This window comes from Pteropus vampyrus, unplaced genomic scaffold (genome assembly GCF_000151845.1).
Source record: "Pteropus vampyrus isolate Shadow unplaced genomic scaffold, Pvam_2.0 Scaffold421, whole genome shotgun sequence".
In the NCBI taxonomy this organism is placed as follows: domain Eukaryota; kingdom Metazoa; phylum Chordata; class Mammalia; order Chiroptera; family Pteropodidae; genus Pteropus; species Pteropus vampyrus.
Genome location: NW_011889202.1, coordinates 356,692 through 372,637, shown reverse-complemented (window position 1 = coordinate 372,637; position 15,946 = coordinate 356,692). Strand labels below are relative to the sequence as shown.

Below are 15,946 nucleotides of genomic sequence, written 5' to 3'. Positions count from 1 at the left end.
TTTTGTGCCATTTTCTTACACTTCTAATTTTGGTTGAAAGAAATACTTGGTTCTATTTAAGATTCTACTATTTCTGAGCAAATTCTATTACAAAAATGATTCATTTCCTCTCTAAACGATAGTTGATTAAGCTCTCTATTGATGAGGGTTAGAACATACAAAAAAAATAGAGATTCACATAACTGCAATTGTTACCTACCCGGGTGCAAGGCTTAGTTGATGTAGGGAAGTGTGAAGACAGGAAGTTAGAAGGAGATCCTTTTCCAATGTGCTGTATTTGTTTTCCAATATTAAAAAGGGGGTGAGGTGAGAATATTTTTGAGGGTAAGATGAGGGGAAACTCAGAATTGTAACTAAGATCTTTGATGAGTACTTTTAACAGTTTTTAGAAAGGCAATTTAGAGGCATGTATATAGTATTCTATTGCTGATATCTGGAAATAGACTCCTGGTATATCTAATTAACCATTCATCCATCCATTCAATTGTCCAGCTATTCAACAAGTAATCTCGAGTACATACCAGGCATCGTTCTAGGCTTTAGGGGTAAAGCAGTGGACAAATACACAGAAATTCCTATCCTCATGGTTTACTTTGTGTGTGTGTGTAGGGGGGGTGATGAGAAGGAGTTAGACAATAAATAAATAAATAAATAAATAAATAAATAAATAAATAAGTATATAACAAGTTAATTGGTGAAAAGGCTATGAAAAATAACGAAGTAAGAAAAGGAGATAAGGAAGACTAGTGGCAGGGGTAAGAGTTGCAATTTCTGCAGAGACTTGCAGGTGAGGGAGTTGTCCATGAAGATATCCAAGGGAAGAGCACCTGGACAGAGGGAGCAGCAATTGCAAAGGCCTTGAGGCAGGGGCATGCATGAGGTGTTCAAGGGAGCCAGAACGACTTGAGCGAGGTAGATGAAGAGCAGTAGGGTATGAGACCAGAGAGGTCAGGAAATATGGAAGACTCCTTGGAGCACATAGGCCCTCAAATAAATGTTGACTTTTACTCAGAATGAAATGAGAACCCATCAGGGCTTCCTGGGCACAAATGAATATGATGTGATATATGCCTTAATAGGATCGATGTGGCTGTTTTGTTGAGGACAAATGGAAGAGGAACAAGACTGGAAACAAGGAGATCAGTTAGCAGGCTGTAGACGTTATTCAGGTGAGAAGGGCTGGTGACTCAGATCAGGGTGGTAGAGTAGTAGCAATGACAGCTATGAGAAATGGTTAAATTATGGCTATGTTTCGAATATTGAGCAAATACAAACAGGACTTTATTTCAGACATACTATGTAACACACTAACATTACAATCAATTCTTATGTTTAGGCTAAAGAAATCGGAAACTTTAGAGTGTCATCTTATACTCATATTATAGAGCAGCAGGAATAGCAAATGTGATTGGCTTTTATCCAAAGAAATCCATTCATTCTTAAATTTTAGAAAAAGAATTTGGGAAAAAATCTATTCTATAAATATACTAATGTACTTAAAAATTTTTAAGAGGAGTTATACCTTTGTTTTTTTTTTCCTTTTATATTATTAGTTCAAGTTTATATTTTATTTAGCCAGGTATTGAAGTATGTGCCCTGGGACCACATAGTGTAACTGAAGGAAAAACAACTGTGAGAGGCTTAAAAAATAAAAATCGCACCCAAGATTACTCTACCCATCAAAGCTGTCATTTAGAATCAAAGGACAGATCAAGAGCTTCCCAGACAAGAAAAAGCTAAAAGGAATTCATCAACACCAAACCAGTATTACAAGAACTGTTAAAGGGACTTCTTTAAAAAGAAGGGGGGAAAAAGAGCAAAAATATGAATAATAAAATGGCCATAACTACATATCTATCAACAATTACTTCAAATGTAAGCAGATTAAGTGCTCCAATCAAAAGACAGGGTGACTGAATGGATACGAAAACAAGACCCCTACATCATATGCTACCTGCAAGAGACTCACTTCAGATCAAAAGACACACAAAGACTGAAAGTAAAGGGATGGAAAAAGATATTTCATGAAAATGGAAACAAACAAAAAAAGCTGGGAGAGCAATACTTATACCAGACAAAATAGACTTTAAAACAAAGGCTATAAAAAGAGACAAAGAAAGACCCAGTAATCCCACTTCTGGGTATTTAGCTGAAGAAATCCAAAACACTACTTTGAAGGGACATGTCCATTGCAGCATTATTTACAATGACCAAGATATGGAGGTAGCCTGGGTGTCCACTGATAGATGAATGGATAAAGAGGTGGTACACATATACAATGGAATATTACTCAGCCATAAAAAATGAAATCTTGTCATCCGTAACAACATGGATGAACCTAGAGAGTATTGTGTTGAGTAGAGTAAGTAGGAAAAAGAAAGACAAATACCATATGATCTCACTTTTATGTGGAATCTAAAAAAACAAAATCATCAAACAAACAAAACAGAAACAAACTCATAGATACAGAGAACATGTTGATGGTTGCCAGATGTGAGGGGGATTGGGGATGGTGGGTAAAAAAGGGGAAGGGTTTAAGCGGTCCAAATTGGTAGTTACAAAACAGTCATGGAGATGTAAAGTACAGCATAAGGAATATAGTCAATAACATTGTAATAACTATGTATGGTGTCAGATGGATATGAGACTTACTGGGGTGATTACTTTGTAAGTTATATAAACGTCTAATCACTATGTTGTACACCTGAAACTAATATAATATTGTGTGACAACTGTAATTGAAAAAATTTTAAAGATTATTAAAGATATAAATAAATAAATAATAAAAATGGCAAGAACACACAATGCAAATGAGAAAATAGGTATGGCAACATCCACATATGGCTGTTTCTTTCTAGCTAAAATCAGTTGCATTGCCACAAAGTGAAAGGTGTACAGGGCATGTGAAAATGAGGGAAGACCAAGTGAAGAGATTTATATCCAATACACTTTCATTCCGTTGAGAGGTTGGGTACTATTTAAATATAGTTTGGACATACTGGAGGATTTAAGAAAAGGAATATCAGTAACTCCACAATCTAACTAGGGAAGTAGGGAAAGGGTGGATTAACAAAGGTCATTGGAAAGCTTCTGCTAACCAGCTTTTTTTTTTAATTTTAGAAAAAGAATTTGGGAAAAAATCTATTCTATAAATATACTAATGTATATTTGTTCTTTGTTCCTTTATGAGGTTTGACCATATTGTAATGTACCTGGGTTCGAACTGTATATTTAGCCAGTTTTCAATTAAATGTAAATAAAAATAGCCATTAGTATCATTGTGAACATGAATGGCAAATTTATATATACAAATGATTCCTCCCCACAATATTTTTATTGATTTTGCTATGCAGAGTGACTCCTGGCCCAAGGGATAACTCATGGCTGAAATCTCATTCTTTCTCCATTTTTCCAAGTCCTGACTCTGGTTATAGGAAAGAAGGGCATCTATAATCCTTTCGGAGAGAGTGGTCCTTTTGTATTTTACACAAAGGGACCTTACGTGCTAGCAGTGGCTTTTTGTGAGCAGTCACCTTTTGGAATAGTGATAGATGAGATGCCTTGAACTTTGGTAAGCATAGAGTGCACTGGGGCAATTGCGAACCGTTCAGATTCTCAGGCCCAGTAACAAACCTTGTAAACTGGTATCTCAGCTGGGTGGGGCCCAGAATTTGTGACTTAAATATTTAATATCCCCGCAGATCCCAATGCTGGTGGCCTGTGAACAATGGTTTGAAAAACACTGTTATAATTGTATTTCAGCAGTGAGAAAATATCTCTAATATCTAAAAACACAGATATGTTCTAATTCTAGTTTTGCTATTAAATGTGTGACCTTGATTAAGTGTGTAGAATGAGGATAATACTTGGTGTGCCTAATTCACAGGCTCATTATAAAATCTGACAAGGAAATATATGTAAGTGGTTCCTAAATCAGGCTTTGCATCAGAATCACCTAGTGCCTATTAAAAATGCAAGTACATGGGCCCAACTTCCAACCCACTGGAGCAGAATTCTTGAAAATGGGTCTCGGTATTTCTTTTAACTCTCTAGCCTATGTTAAAACCTCTGTTTTCTGGATATTGCACACCCTGTTTTACACCCTTGTTTTAATGCTATGCATCATTCAGTGGCTTCCTAAAGAAGAGTAGAGGAGAATTTAAAAATTCTGATTATGAGATTATTCAACCCTTATAATCAATTCTAGGTTGGCCAAATATATAATATAATGTAGGAAATTATCTCCCTTCAGACTTTTTTTCCAGAATTTTTAAAGCATAGTTCTAATGCTTCTTTAAAAAAAAAAATGTGATCTAGATTCCTCCCCTCCAACTCATATTTCTCTCTTTCAAGGAGCTTTTGTGTTTACTCACTTAAATTATTAAATTATATTTCTGGTGTTCTATATTCCTTACTGTTGATCTGAGCTTACACCAGGCATCATTTCATTGTCTGAAGAAATCGTTTAGCATTTCTTGGTGTGCAGGTCTGCTGGTGACAGATTCTTAGTTTTTGTTTATGTAAAAATGTCCTTATTTCACTTCTTTTTTGAAGGATATCATCATTGAATATAGAATTCTGGGTTGACTATTTTCCTTTTAGCTCTTTAAAGATGCCATTCTATTGCTTTGTGGTCTCAATTGTTGCTGAAGGGAAGTCATCAGCTTATTTGTATCTTTGTTCTTCTGTATCTAATTTGTCTTTTTTTTTTTTTCATTGATGAACGATTTCTTTGTCTTTGGTATTTAGCAGATTGACTAAATAAAACTAGGGGCACATGCACGTGTGTGGACCTATATGTTAATCTATCCAGCCAAGGGTTCACTGAGATTTTTCTAATGTTTAAATTGATTATTTTGATCAAATTTGGAAAAAATATCAGGCATTAATTCTTCAAATACTGTGCAACCCATTCTCCTCCTAGGACACCAAATAAATGTATATTAGATTTTAATATTGTGGTGCAAGATTCCAAAGCTCTATTCATTTTCCTTCAACCTCATATTATCTTGTTTCTTCGGATTAGATAGTTACTCTTGATCCATACTCAAATTCACTGACTCTCTTTTGTCATCTTCAGTCTGCTATCAAATACATCCAGTGGATTTTGCAATTCGTATTGCACTATTCAGTTTTACTTTTTCCATTCAGTCCTTTTCACAGATTTCCATTTTCATCTGTAGAGACTCCCTTTTAAAGGAATTTTCATTCAATTCTTCTGTAATAATTTTCCTTTGAAACTTTAAGGATAACTAAAATATCTACTTTAAAGACTGGACTGCTAAATCTAACATCTGCATCATATGACATATAAAAAGATGCTTAACATTGCTAGCTACTAGGGAAATGCAAATTGAAGTCACAATGAGATACCATCTCACACCTGTTAGAATAGCTATAATCAACAGGACAAGTAATAACAAATGTTGGAGAGGATGTGGAGGAAAAGGAACCCTCACACACTGCTGGTGGGAATGTAAATTGGTACAGCCACTATGGAAAACAGTATGGAGCGTCCTCAAAAACTAAGAATTGATCTACCGTATGACCCAGCAATCCCTCTTCTAAGTATTTACCCCCCAAAAAACTGAAAACATTTATCTGCAAAGATATATGCACCCCGATGTTCATAGCAGCATTATTCACAGTGGCCAATACATGGAAACAACCCAAGTGTCCTTCAATAGATGATTAGATAAAGAAGCTGTGGTACATATATACAGTGGAATATTACTCAGCCATATGAAGAGATGAAATACTGCCATTGGCAACAACATGGACGGACCTCGAGATAATCATGCTAAGTGAATAAGCCAGACATAAAAAGTTGAGAACCATATAATTTCACTCATATGTGGGATATAAAACTGAAAGCAATAAATGAATAAGACAAACAAAAACTCATAGACACAACAGTTTAGTGGTTACCAGAGGGAAGGGAAGGAGGCTGGAAGGTAGATAAAGGTAAAAGAGATCAAATATATGGTGACAGAAGGAGATTTGCCTTTGGGTAGTGAACACACAATGCAATATATAGATGTTGTATTATAGAATGATATACTTGAAACCTGTATAATTTTATTAACCAATGTCACTCCAATAAATAAAAAATATGTTATCCATTTTAGCGTGTTATGGGGTGATATGTGATCTCTCTGGTCTGGCTGGACTAGAACTCTAATGTCTCCTAGCATTTTAAACTCATAGAGGTTGCTTTTAGGTAAGCCTGGGATAGTTTCATCCTGCATCTGTTAAACCCAAACTTCAGCAGCTAACTCATGGCGGGGGGACCTCGTAACAGACTTCTAGAGCCACTTCTCTGCTCAGCTTTCTCTTCTCCTTTGTAAAGTAATCAATATACATTGCAAACCACAGTGCAGCATGCTGGAGGCCAAGACAGTCACACTGAGCTGATGAGGCAGAGATCAGAGTTCATAGCTGCAGTTGAAATCTAGGTTGAGCAGATAACCTCATGAATGTTTGCCTCCCTCAGAGATTGCAGTTTCTGTTGCCTGTTGTCAAATGTCTGAAAACAATGGCCTCCTAAAGCTTGTCCGCTGTTATTATTGTTATAGTGAAAGAGCTCTTCTCATCGGACTTCTTCATAGCCAGAAGTAACTCAGTAAGCCTTTCATTTTTCTCTTTATCCCTGGTACTCAAAAATTTCATATCATAAATATCTTTTCATTCTTCATTGTGCTGGGCCCTTTAAAGCTGGAAAACCATACTCCTCAGTTTTATGAATTTATTTACTTCAGAAATTCTCTCTTTTCTTTAGTCTTTCTTTCTGGAAGTCCTGTTATTCAGATGTTAGACATGCTGAAATGATCTTCTAGATTTTTTTTAATCCTTTGTTATCTCATATTTCTTCATCTCTTTGTTTTAATTTCTGAGAGATTTCTTCACTTTTATATTTTACATTATGTATGGTTATTTAAAAATTTATGCTCTTATATATTTAATTTCTAAAATTTATTATTCTCTTAATATTCCCTTTTTAGAGAAAACTATTATTTTTATAGATGGTATATCTTCTCTTATCTCTGAATATATTAAGGGAATTTTTGCATTAAGTGAATGTTTTCTAGTGTAATATTTTAATTCCTTAGGTGAATTTTTTCATAATGTTTACTATTTTCTTAGCCCCAGGACTTACTACATACATTTTAACATTTCGGAATCTACTTCAAATTTATGTTGACTTAATTCTAGTGAAAAATATTATAACATTATAGCTGCATTCTGTATATAATTATATACCTCTATCCTCTTCCTCCTTTTTGTACTATTAATGATAGCTGTTGATAGATCTATATGTATACAATCCTTAGACTACATTATTTTAATTATTACCTTATATAATTTTATGTAATATAAAGAAACTGAGAGAGGAAAATAGAAAAATCATATAGAGTGTATTATATTAACCATATTTAACATTTCTGGTTCTCTTCATTTATTCCTGTGGATTCGAATTTTCATTTGGTCTAGATTTCTTATTTAAGCACAACTTTGTATTTACCACTTCTCTTGTATTGTTATTATCAAATATATTACTTTTATATATGTTATAGGTCCAACAGTACAGTCACATACATATATTTTATATAATTTTAAAAAATCACTTCACAGAAGGAAATATGCATTTATATTGTCTTTTATACTTATACAATTACCTTTGCCAGTGCTCTTTAAATTTTGTGTGGATTCGAATTTCTGTTTGATGTCACTTGTTTTCAGTCTGAAGAACTTCCTTTAGTACTTTTTGTAAGCCAGATCTGCTAGCAAGAAATTCTCTCAGTTTTTGTTTATTTGGAAATGCTGTTATTTCCCCTGTCACTTTTGAAAGATCATTTTTCTGGTTCTAAGATACTTGGTTGAATGTATCTCTTGGCTCTGTCCTATGGAGCAGGAGTGAGCCAGTGAGCTCTTTTTTGTTCTCAGAGGCCTCTAGGCATCTAGAGTATGTCCAGTCCCATTAGCATTCCAAGACAGGCAAGACAGAAACAAATCCCTCTGGAAGCCCCTAGAAAAGCTGGAATATTGGATGCATGCTCTACTCTTCTCTTTCCCCCTCAAGGAGAGGTTGTCAAGCTGTATCAGCCTCTGTCAGTCATACCACCCACAGGTCTTTCGGAGGAGTAGCACACTGCACAGTTCCCTTTTGTTCTCAGTGGCCTCCAGGCATCTAGAGTATGCCATATCCCATTAGTAGTCTGAGACTGGCGAGACACAAGCCAGTCTATCAGGCAGTTCCCTGAAAAGTCAGAATACTGAACTATGGTCCAATCTTTTCTTTTATTCCTCAAAGAGAATCTGGGAGCTGGGAGGTTCCTCCCAATTATGCGGCATTGTGCCACAGGAGTGACTATGGAGAGAAGGTGCCAGGAATTTTCTTACTGGCTTTGATGAGGCTAGTTTTTCACTTGCCTTGGGTGTAAGAGCCTGTTAAATAATTTCCTGATTTCTCAAAGGAAACTGGTCCATGCATTGTTGTTAAATTGTTGTCTCCGTGGGATGGCAGAGGGTATGGGGCTTCTTATTCTGCCATCTTGTTGTTGTCGTAGCAGGATCTGGCTTCTGTGTTGAAAATAGTTAATGGAGGGAAGAAGCAGTTAGGTTAGTTAGGAGCCCATATAATTCAAGTGTGAGAGTGTTAGGGAGCTAGTGAGACATGAGTGCCAGGGGAACAAAGGAATATAAGTCCAGCCTAGAGACCGCCCAAAGAACACCCCACTGGTAGTTAAAGAATCTCTCCTGCATCCTGGAAGACAAAGGATGGGAGGGCCATAACCTATAGCTAGTTTAATCTGGCCACAGGCGCATGCACAGAAGGTACTACCCTAAACTGCCCACAACCTCGACCTTATTATACCATCATAATACCATCTTTATGTCTGGAAGTTCATGAATCTAATTATAATAGACCGAACTCTGGGTAAGCACGCGTGCACCAGGCAAACAGTTATATAGCAACAAGTGTCAATTAAAATGACTTTACATGCCAATCACCTAGGAATGCCTTTGAAACTACCCATCAAGGCCCTGATATAATGCAGACCTCCCTCTCCCCTGGAGTTATAGCTCTCTATCTTTCCCTACTGTAACCTGCTCCCCACAGGGTGCATAACCTCTTTTCCACGTGGTTAGCCAGTTTAGGCTTGACTCGTTTTCTACCTCAAAACATGCCTTTAATAAATCATACCTCTCACAATTGTCACCAATTGGAAATTCATTTCTTCATCAGTGATAAGGACCCAGACATGTGTGTTACCAGAACTCTAACAGTAACAAGAGGATGGTTATTTGGATCAACAATAATAGCACTGGAGGGTGTGAGATATGGTAGGACTCTGGGTATATTTTGAAGATAGAATGCACAAGGTTTACTAGTAGATTGGAAGCAGGAATTGTGAAGATATGCCAATGATGATTCAAGAATTTTTGTCCTGAGCAACTGAGTGGATGGAATTGTTTTTTTAATTGAAATGGGGAGAGATTTCAAATGAAACAGATTGCATGAGCGGGGAAGGGAAATAGCAAGATCTTTCTTTGGAGATGCTAATTTAGATTTGCTTATAATGTAAACAATTGGAGAAGTCAAGTGGGCAGTTAGATGTGAGTCAGGAGTTCAGGGGAGAGGAACTACTTGGGTTGTGACTTTAAGAAAACATAAGAATGGAAGCATTATGACAGTATTTTTTCCCATTTCTTTAATTCTGTTATGTTCACTTCCTAGAACAATCCCTGGCTCATATAAGAATTATAAATATTTATTTAATAGACTTTGCATGGTTTCTGTAATGTAGTATAAATTTAAAAAACATATTCAATCCATCATGTTTTTCAGGAGTTCATAGTGACAAATCTCTACCCTTCAATTGTATATTTGGCTTCCTAGAAGTAGATACTTGAAACAGATACAGTGAAAAGGGGGTGATTACATTGTTTTGGGGTCAACATGTTATGAGGTTATAAAGTTCAGTGAATAATTTTAGCATCGTTTAAAACCTGACTCTGAGAAACCTCCAAAAATGTCATTCCATATATATTTAAAGAAATGACAGCATCCTTACTATAGTTATAAGGCATCAAAGTTTACCAGTTTTAAAAGGCTCATGAAACATGAGTATTATTAGTAAGATACTTTTGAAGAAGACTTTGCTCATTTAGAAATTATTCATTATATTGTTTGTAATTATTTTAAATATGTAAAACAGAAAAGTAATATGTACAGAGACAGATACTTGCTTGGGTGCATAATTATTTAATCAATTAATTAGGTATCTCACCCATTAGCTACTTTGTTAGTTTGAATTTAATTTGGTAAATGAGTTAATTGAATTTTTGAACCAATTCAGGCCTAGTCTCATATATTGAAAACACTAAGATCGGAAGTTCACATTCCAGTGCCTCTCTACAATCCTTCAGCATTTTTCATATCGGATTTGTAATAGAGGGTGTGCTAATCAACATAACAAACTTTAGACATGAGCTTTCACGTGTAAAACTAGAAATAAATAACATTCCAGATACACAAATTCCCTGGAAATATTGTACAAGCCTGGCTGCCTTAACATAAATAGGGTACAAGAAAAAAGTAGGTCCAATAGTTTGTGTTTTTTGTGGTGGCTCCCTCAAAATCTCTACCTTCATGGGATTCTTCTGCCTGATACCACTAAAAGTGAAGTTGAATTCTACACTAGATTTTGCCACATCTGGTTTAAAATTAGATTATTGTCACATATGATTTGAATGAAGCTCTCGTGTAAGATGTTTGTGGAATATCCAAAGGGACAGATAGTCAGGGCGTCATTCAGCTTACAGATAGGTTGAATAAATGTTTGGGGAATTCGCTGTTAAAACGTATATGTGTGGTAAAATGTAGACTCAGGTTTGCTTGTGTTGTACACCACTCTGCAATAAGATTGTAGGGGAAGAGATCTATGACCCTCAATTGGCAAAAGAACATACCAGTTGTGAAAAACCAATTTGGTTTAGATTTATTTGCAACTCTGTTTTTTTTGCACTTTTCATGGCACTTATTTCCCATTTCATGTTATAGGTTTTTAAATTTTTAATTGCCTTATCTGCCTTAGACTGTGAGCTCCTTGGAGGTAGAGAGAATGGTTAATTTGTTCACTTTTATGCTTCTCTAGCCTTAGCTCTATGCCTTGAACATAATAAACACTCAGTGAATACTGATTGAACAAAGTAAACTTGTGAGAATATTAGCTAAGCCAAACTGAATTCGACCCCATACCTTGAATTTAAGAAAATAAATTCATAACTATGATTGAAAGCTGCATAATCTGTTCAAGAAAAATAAGCACATTTCTCTTTAAAAGGTCATTCCTTTTTATTGCTAAGATCTCTGTCACACTAACAAAAAACAAAAACTCAACTTTAAATAGTACCAATTTGCATCTAAATAATAAAAGCAGCACCCTCAGAAAAAAGTAACCTAAGATTTAATTGGTATTACGTGTATTTTAAAGTCTTATGAGATAAATTATTCCAAAGTGGCACATAATTCATCACTTTCATCAGTTTTGAAACTAATCTGCTCCTACATTTTCTATCAGCTTCACTAGATCTAATGTTATTTCTTTCTGAATGTCCAGAACACGAACAAGTCACTTGTTAAACCTTGCCCAGTATCTCAAATATTTTAACACATCTTCCTACATATACATTTCATTTGGATACAAATTATTTTCTAGAAATAAAAACAAAAGATAAATTGTTCACTACCAAGACAAAAGAGTCCTTTTAAACAGTGGATCTGAAAAGATATAGGTATAACAGAAAACTGAAGCCATTTTTTTTTGTGGGGGGTAGCAGAAATCTCAAATTAAGAATACCAGGTGAACATATGTTTATGGAAACTTTTTATTTGCTTTTGCAAATGTACTTTAGACTAAAATTTTTACTTACATTGCTGCTTAGGAAAGCAAACAAACAATACTACGTAGCACCTTAACAGATAATTTTCTGTTTGAAATTTAAAATCAGTTTCTCCAAATTTTATGTTATATGGCTTTTTAAAGCAATATTCTCATTCCTTCTATAGAAAGCATATATATGCAATGTTTTCCTGCATTTTTTGTTTTAGAATGTACGCACAATAAATAAACTTTGACTGGTTTATCAAACCCATAAAATGGATCTTATCCATAGCTTTTATTAAGGATATTCTTGCCAGTTCAGTGATGTGAAACCATTTATACATGAAAAAAAAAAACAGAGTCCAGAGCCAGTCTAAAACTTCTATATTACCCAAATATGCCATGAATTGACTATGAAAAAGGTCAGCTGGGTAATCCTATACAAGCTTTGCAGAATGCTTACTCAAAAGAGAACAGTTCTGAAATATAAAACGATTTTTAAGTGGGAAGTTTCAGCAGTTTTTTTGGACTTTTAACTACAAATATTTATTGTAACAATTGAACAGAACTACAGGAAACCATTGGCACTGATAGAAAATACTGATTCACTGTTAGGTTACAAAAATTTATATACAGCAAAACTGAATGCTCTTTACATAAAAAAAAATAGACTACTTAAAAATAAACTTTCAAAAATTCTTGGTAATAGCTACCAGAATTAGAAAAGTAAAATTAGCTGTTAGACACTGCCTATTTTAGAACACTGGACTCTAACAGCACCTCGACTGCTGGAAAAAATATATAAGTATGTCATGCAACATAAAAGACCAAGCTACGCTGGACAACTTTCCTATGCAGAAGAGAGCTTCTCCCAATGAAAAAACAGTCAAGATCCAAATGCGCATTTTTAGGCATTAACAATAGAAACAAAAAGAATCCAGATGAAATATTATACTTGATGTTCAATTTTAATAGCATTTTGATAAAGGAATGCTTCCTTTCACTTTAAGACATTTCTGCACATGTATGTTTTAAAATTTTAAAATTCAGGAAATGGCCAAGCCACAAGTTAATTCTTAACATGAATATACATAGTCAACCCTATATTATGCAGGCCCTTTTGAAAAGCACTGATGCACCCAACAGTTCTATGTATCTTTTCATAAAGAACAACACAAACTTTATCATCACTAACACCCAATATCTATAGTCACTTAATGTTTCGGAGCACACTGATTTAGAAGGCAAGTTTCTTTCAAAAATGGCTTAAACTCAAGCATTTTTTTCCTGAACATTGAAATTTATATTTCCAGGAAACTAAGAATTAGATAAGAAAAAGTGAAATAAATATCAACTCTAATTTCAATTACTTAAGTATTCAAGTCTATAAAAGTAGGTCTGTGGTTTAATTGTAATTAGGTTTTAGATAGTTGGTATGAAACTGCAAACTCACTACTCAGACTTTAACCACAGAACCTGGTCCTATCCTGTTTCTAACAAGAACTGAAACCAAAGTTTAAACCCTGGATATACCACTTACAAGTAATACTTGTGAACCTTTAAACTGCTACCCCTGTTCATCCTTTTGGAATTTGGGTCAAGAAAGACAGATATGAGCCTTGCCTCCTGTCTTTTTGCCAATAGACTTGCAAATAAAGCTCCTTTATTATTATTTTTTTATTAGTTTCAGGTATATTGATTAGAAATTTCATTAGATATATCGTTTATGAAGTGATCTCCCCGATTATTCTATAACCCATCTGGCTCTACGCATAACCATTACAATACTATTGACTATAAAGCTCCTTTCTTTTCTCAAAGGCCAGTGCCAAAGTATGTTGGGCAAGAGACCCTTGTTAGATAACAAGATCACATAAAAATGGTTTAGGATGGTGGTCATTTTCATAAGATAATACTTCTTAATTAAGAAAAACAGTTGTGGAACTAAATTTAATGAAAGATTTTGGGTCTCCTGTTGTAATATAAGTTCTTAAAAATTTAAAGCAAATACTCATTAAGGCAGAGCTGACATTTATCTCCCAAGAAGAATGATGACAAACAAGTCATTTTATTAAAATGAAATCTATTATAAAATTGATTCTGGAAAGCTTGTCTATGCGGCAGAATCCAGCTTCCTCAACAATAAGTGTAGCAGCAAAAAAGATTTCTGATTGGATCAGAAAATTAATGTGTCCTCGATCTAGGAGGGAAAGTCAGCTAAATTAAAGAAAAAAAAAAGGTCAATTGTAAGAATCGCATTATTTTTGATGAGCCACGGTTTACTAAATGTCAGCTGTCAGAAATAGAACTTCATACCAATTCCATTTTATTCTCTATTTAGATATATTTATTTGAGAACAGATGGCATACGTAAATTTATGGTCAAATCCCTTGATGCTAGCACATCACAGGTCCCTATTAAGGAGTACGTCATATTCCTATTGCCTATCTTTGTAGCATTGTTCTGGCAATAAATGTGAACATGCCACAAATTCCAAAAGGATGAACAATCATTTCATCAGTGTTGCATTTTAAAATGGTTGACATGAAACCTCTGATATCTGTTCTAAAGAAAAAGATTTACCTACCAGAAGGTTTTTCTAGAAATACACCCCAGCAGCTTGAGATAGACAATGAAGTGTTTGTACTGGTACACTAGTTTGTTTGGTGGAATACACATCTGTACTGCAGGGCAGCTGTCTGATGATTTATCAGAGCTATAAATTCGTTGGCTAAAGTACTCTAGCAAACATTTATGTGTAAGAATTGAGCTGTTATTTTGATCATGACTGGATATCTTGCAGTTCCTGTTCTTCCTTTGCTTTTAGATCCTGGTAAGCCTGCATTTTGCTTGCATCCTTTAAGAAAGCCCTGTTATAAGACAGTATCATGAGGTAGTGGACCAGGGCGATGATGGTGGCACCAGCTCCCACACAGGCCACAATGAAAAGGTGGTAGGACATGTAGAACTCATTTGTATCACAGATGTTCTAGGGAAGAGCCATGTATTTTTCCTGGGAAAGCATTCCAAGGAATGATATACTGCATTGTCAAATATCCACACAGACCTGTTCCACAATTGCTGTCCCGTTGGTCTGGGTGACTCGATGACTTCACAAGTTGACCACATGCTGTAGAATATAAATACAAAGCACAGACAAGCCAAGCCACTCCCAGCACATAGGTGAGGAAGACAAACATTCCAGGGATGCATCGGCCATCGGCCAATTGTTTCAAATTCCCTGTACAGTTCTTTCACTTCCCATGTGCTGGAAAGGATGATCCCATACAAGAAAAAAAAGGACATGATTCCATAGATGACATACTGCATTGGTTGTATTACCTCACTCAGCAAGGCATGGTCACTTGTGTTGGTGGAGAAACCTGGATCAAGAATCACCATCGTTACAACAAAAGCCACATGTGCAGAGCCACAGAACAAGGCAACTCTAGAGAAGCAGAGGATAGTGGCCACCAGAGAGGTGTCGGGGACTTTTCTCAGACACCTGATGCAGTATTTGAAGCAGCCCATAGCTGGAAACCAGTGGGAGGTTAGTAGGCTTTGGGCTCTAAGGCTCCCCTGGGACAGGCAGAGCCAATGACACAATTTCAGGGCTGGCAGGATATGCATGGGCTAGGCTCTGGGCAGGCTACACTGGGCTTCTAGGCTAGTGGCTCACTCCTCAATACAGCAGTATTTTCATATAGCCTAACAAAGCATAGATCAAAAGACATAATAGAACTAATAGATGCATAGCTATCCGAAAAAAAGTGGACTCACTGAAAGGGATGAAAATAGAATAAATTAGGCTAGAAATATTTCATTTTATTTTCAAACATTTATTAATTTATTTAAAAAAGAGTGTTCACTTCCTAACAACAATTAGGATGGCTAATTAAAAAAAAAAAAGAAGAAGAAAATAAGTATTGGTGAAGACGTGGAAGAATTAGCAGTCTTGTGCACTGTTGGTGGAAACCAAAAATGATTCATCTGCTATGGAAAACAGTATTGTGAGTCCTCGAAAAATAGAAAATATAATTACTAAATAAGCCAGCAA

General features: G+C 35.4%; 1 pseudogene; it reads right to left on the bottom strand.

Moving 5' to 3' along the window:
• Positions 1 to 14,641: 14,641 nt before the first annotated feature.
• Positions 14,642 to 15,420, bottom strand: LOC105306104 (annotated as a pseudogene).
• Between the last annotated feature and the right edge of the window lie 526 nt (positions 15,421 to 15,946).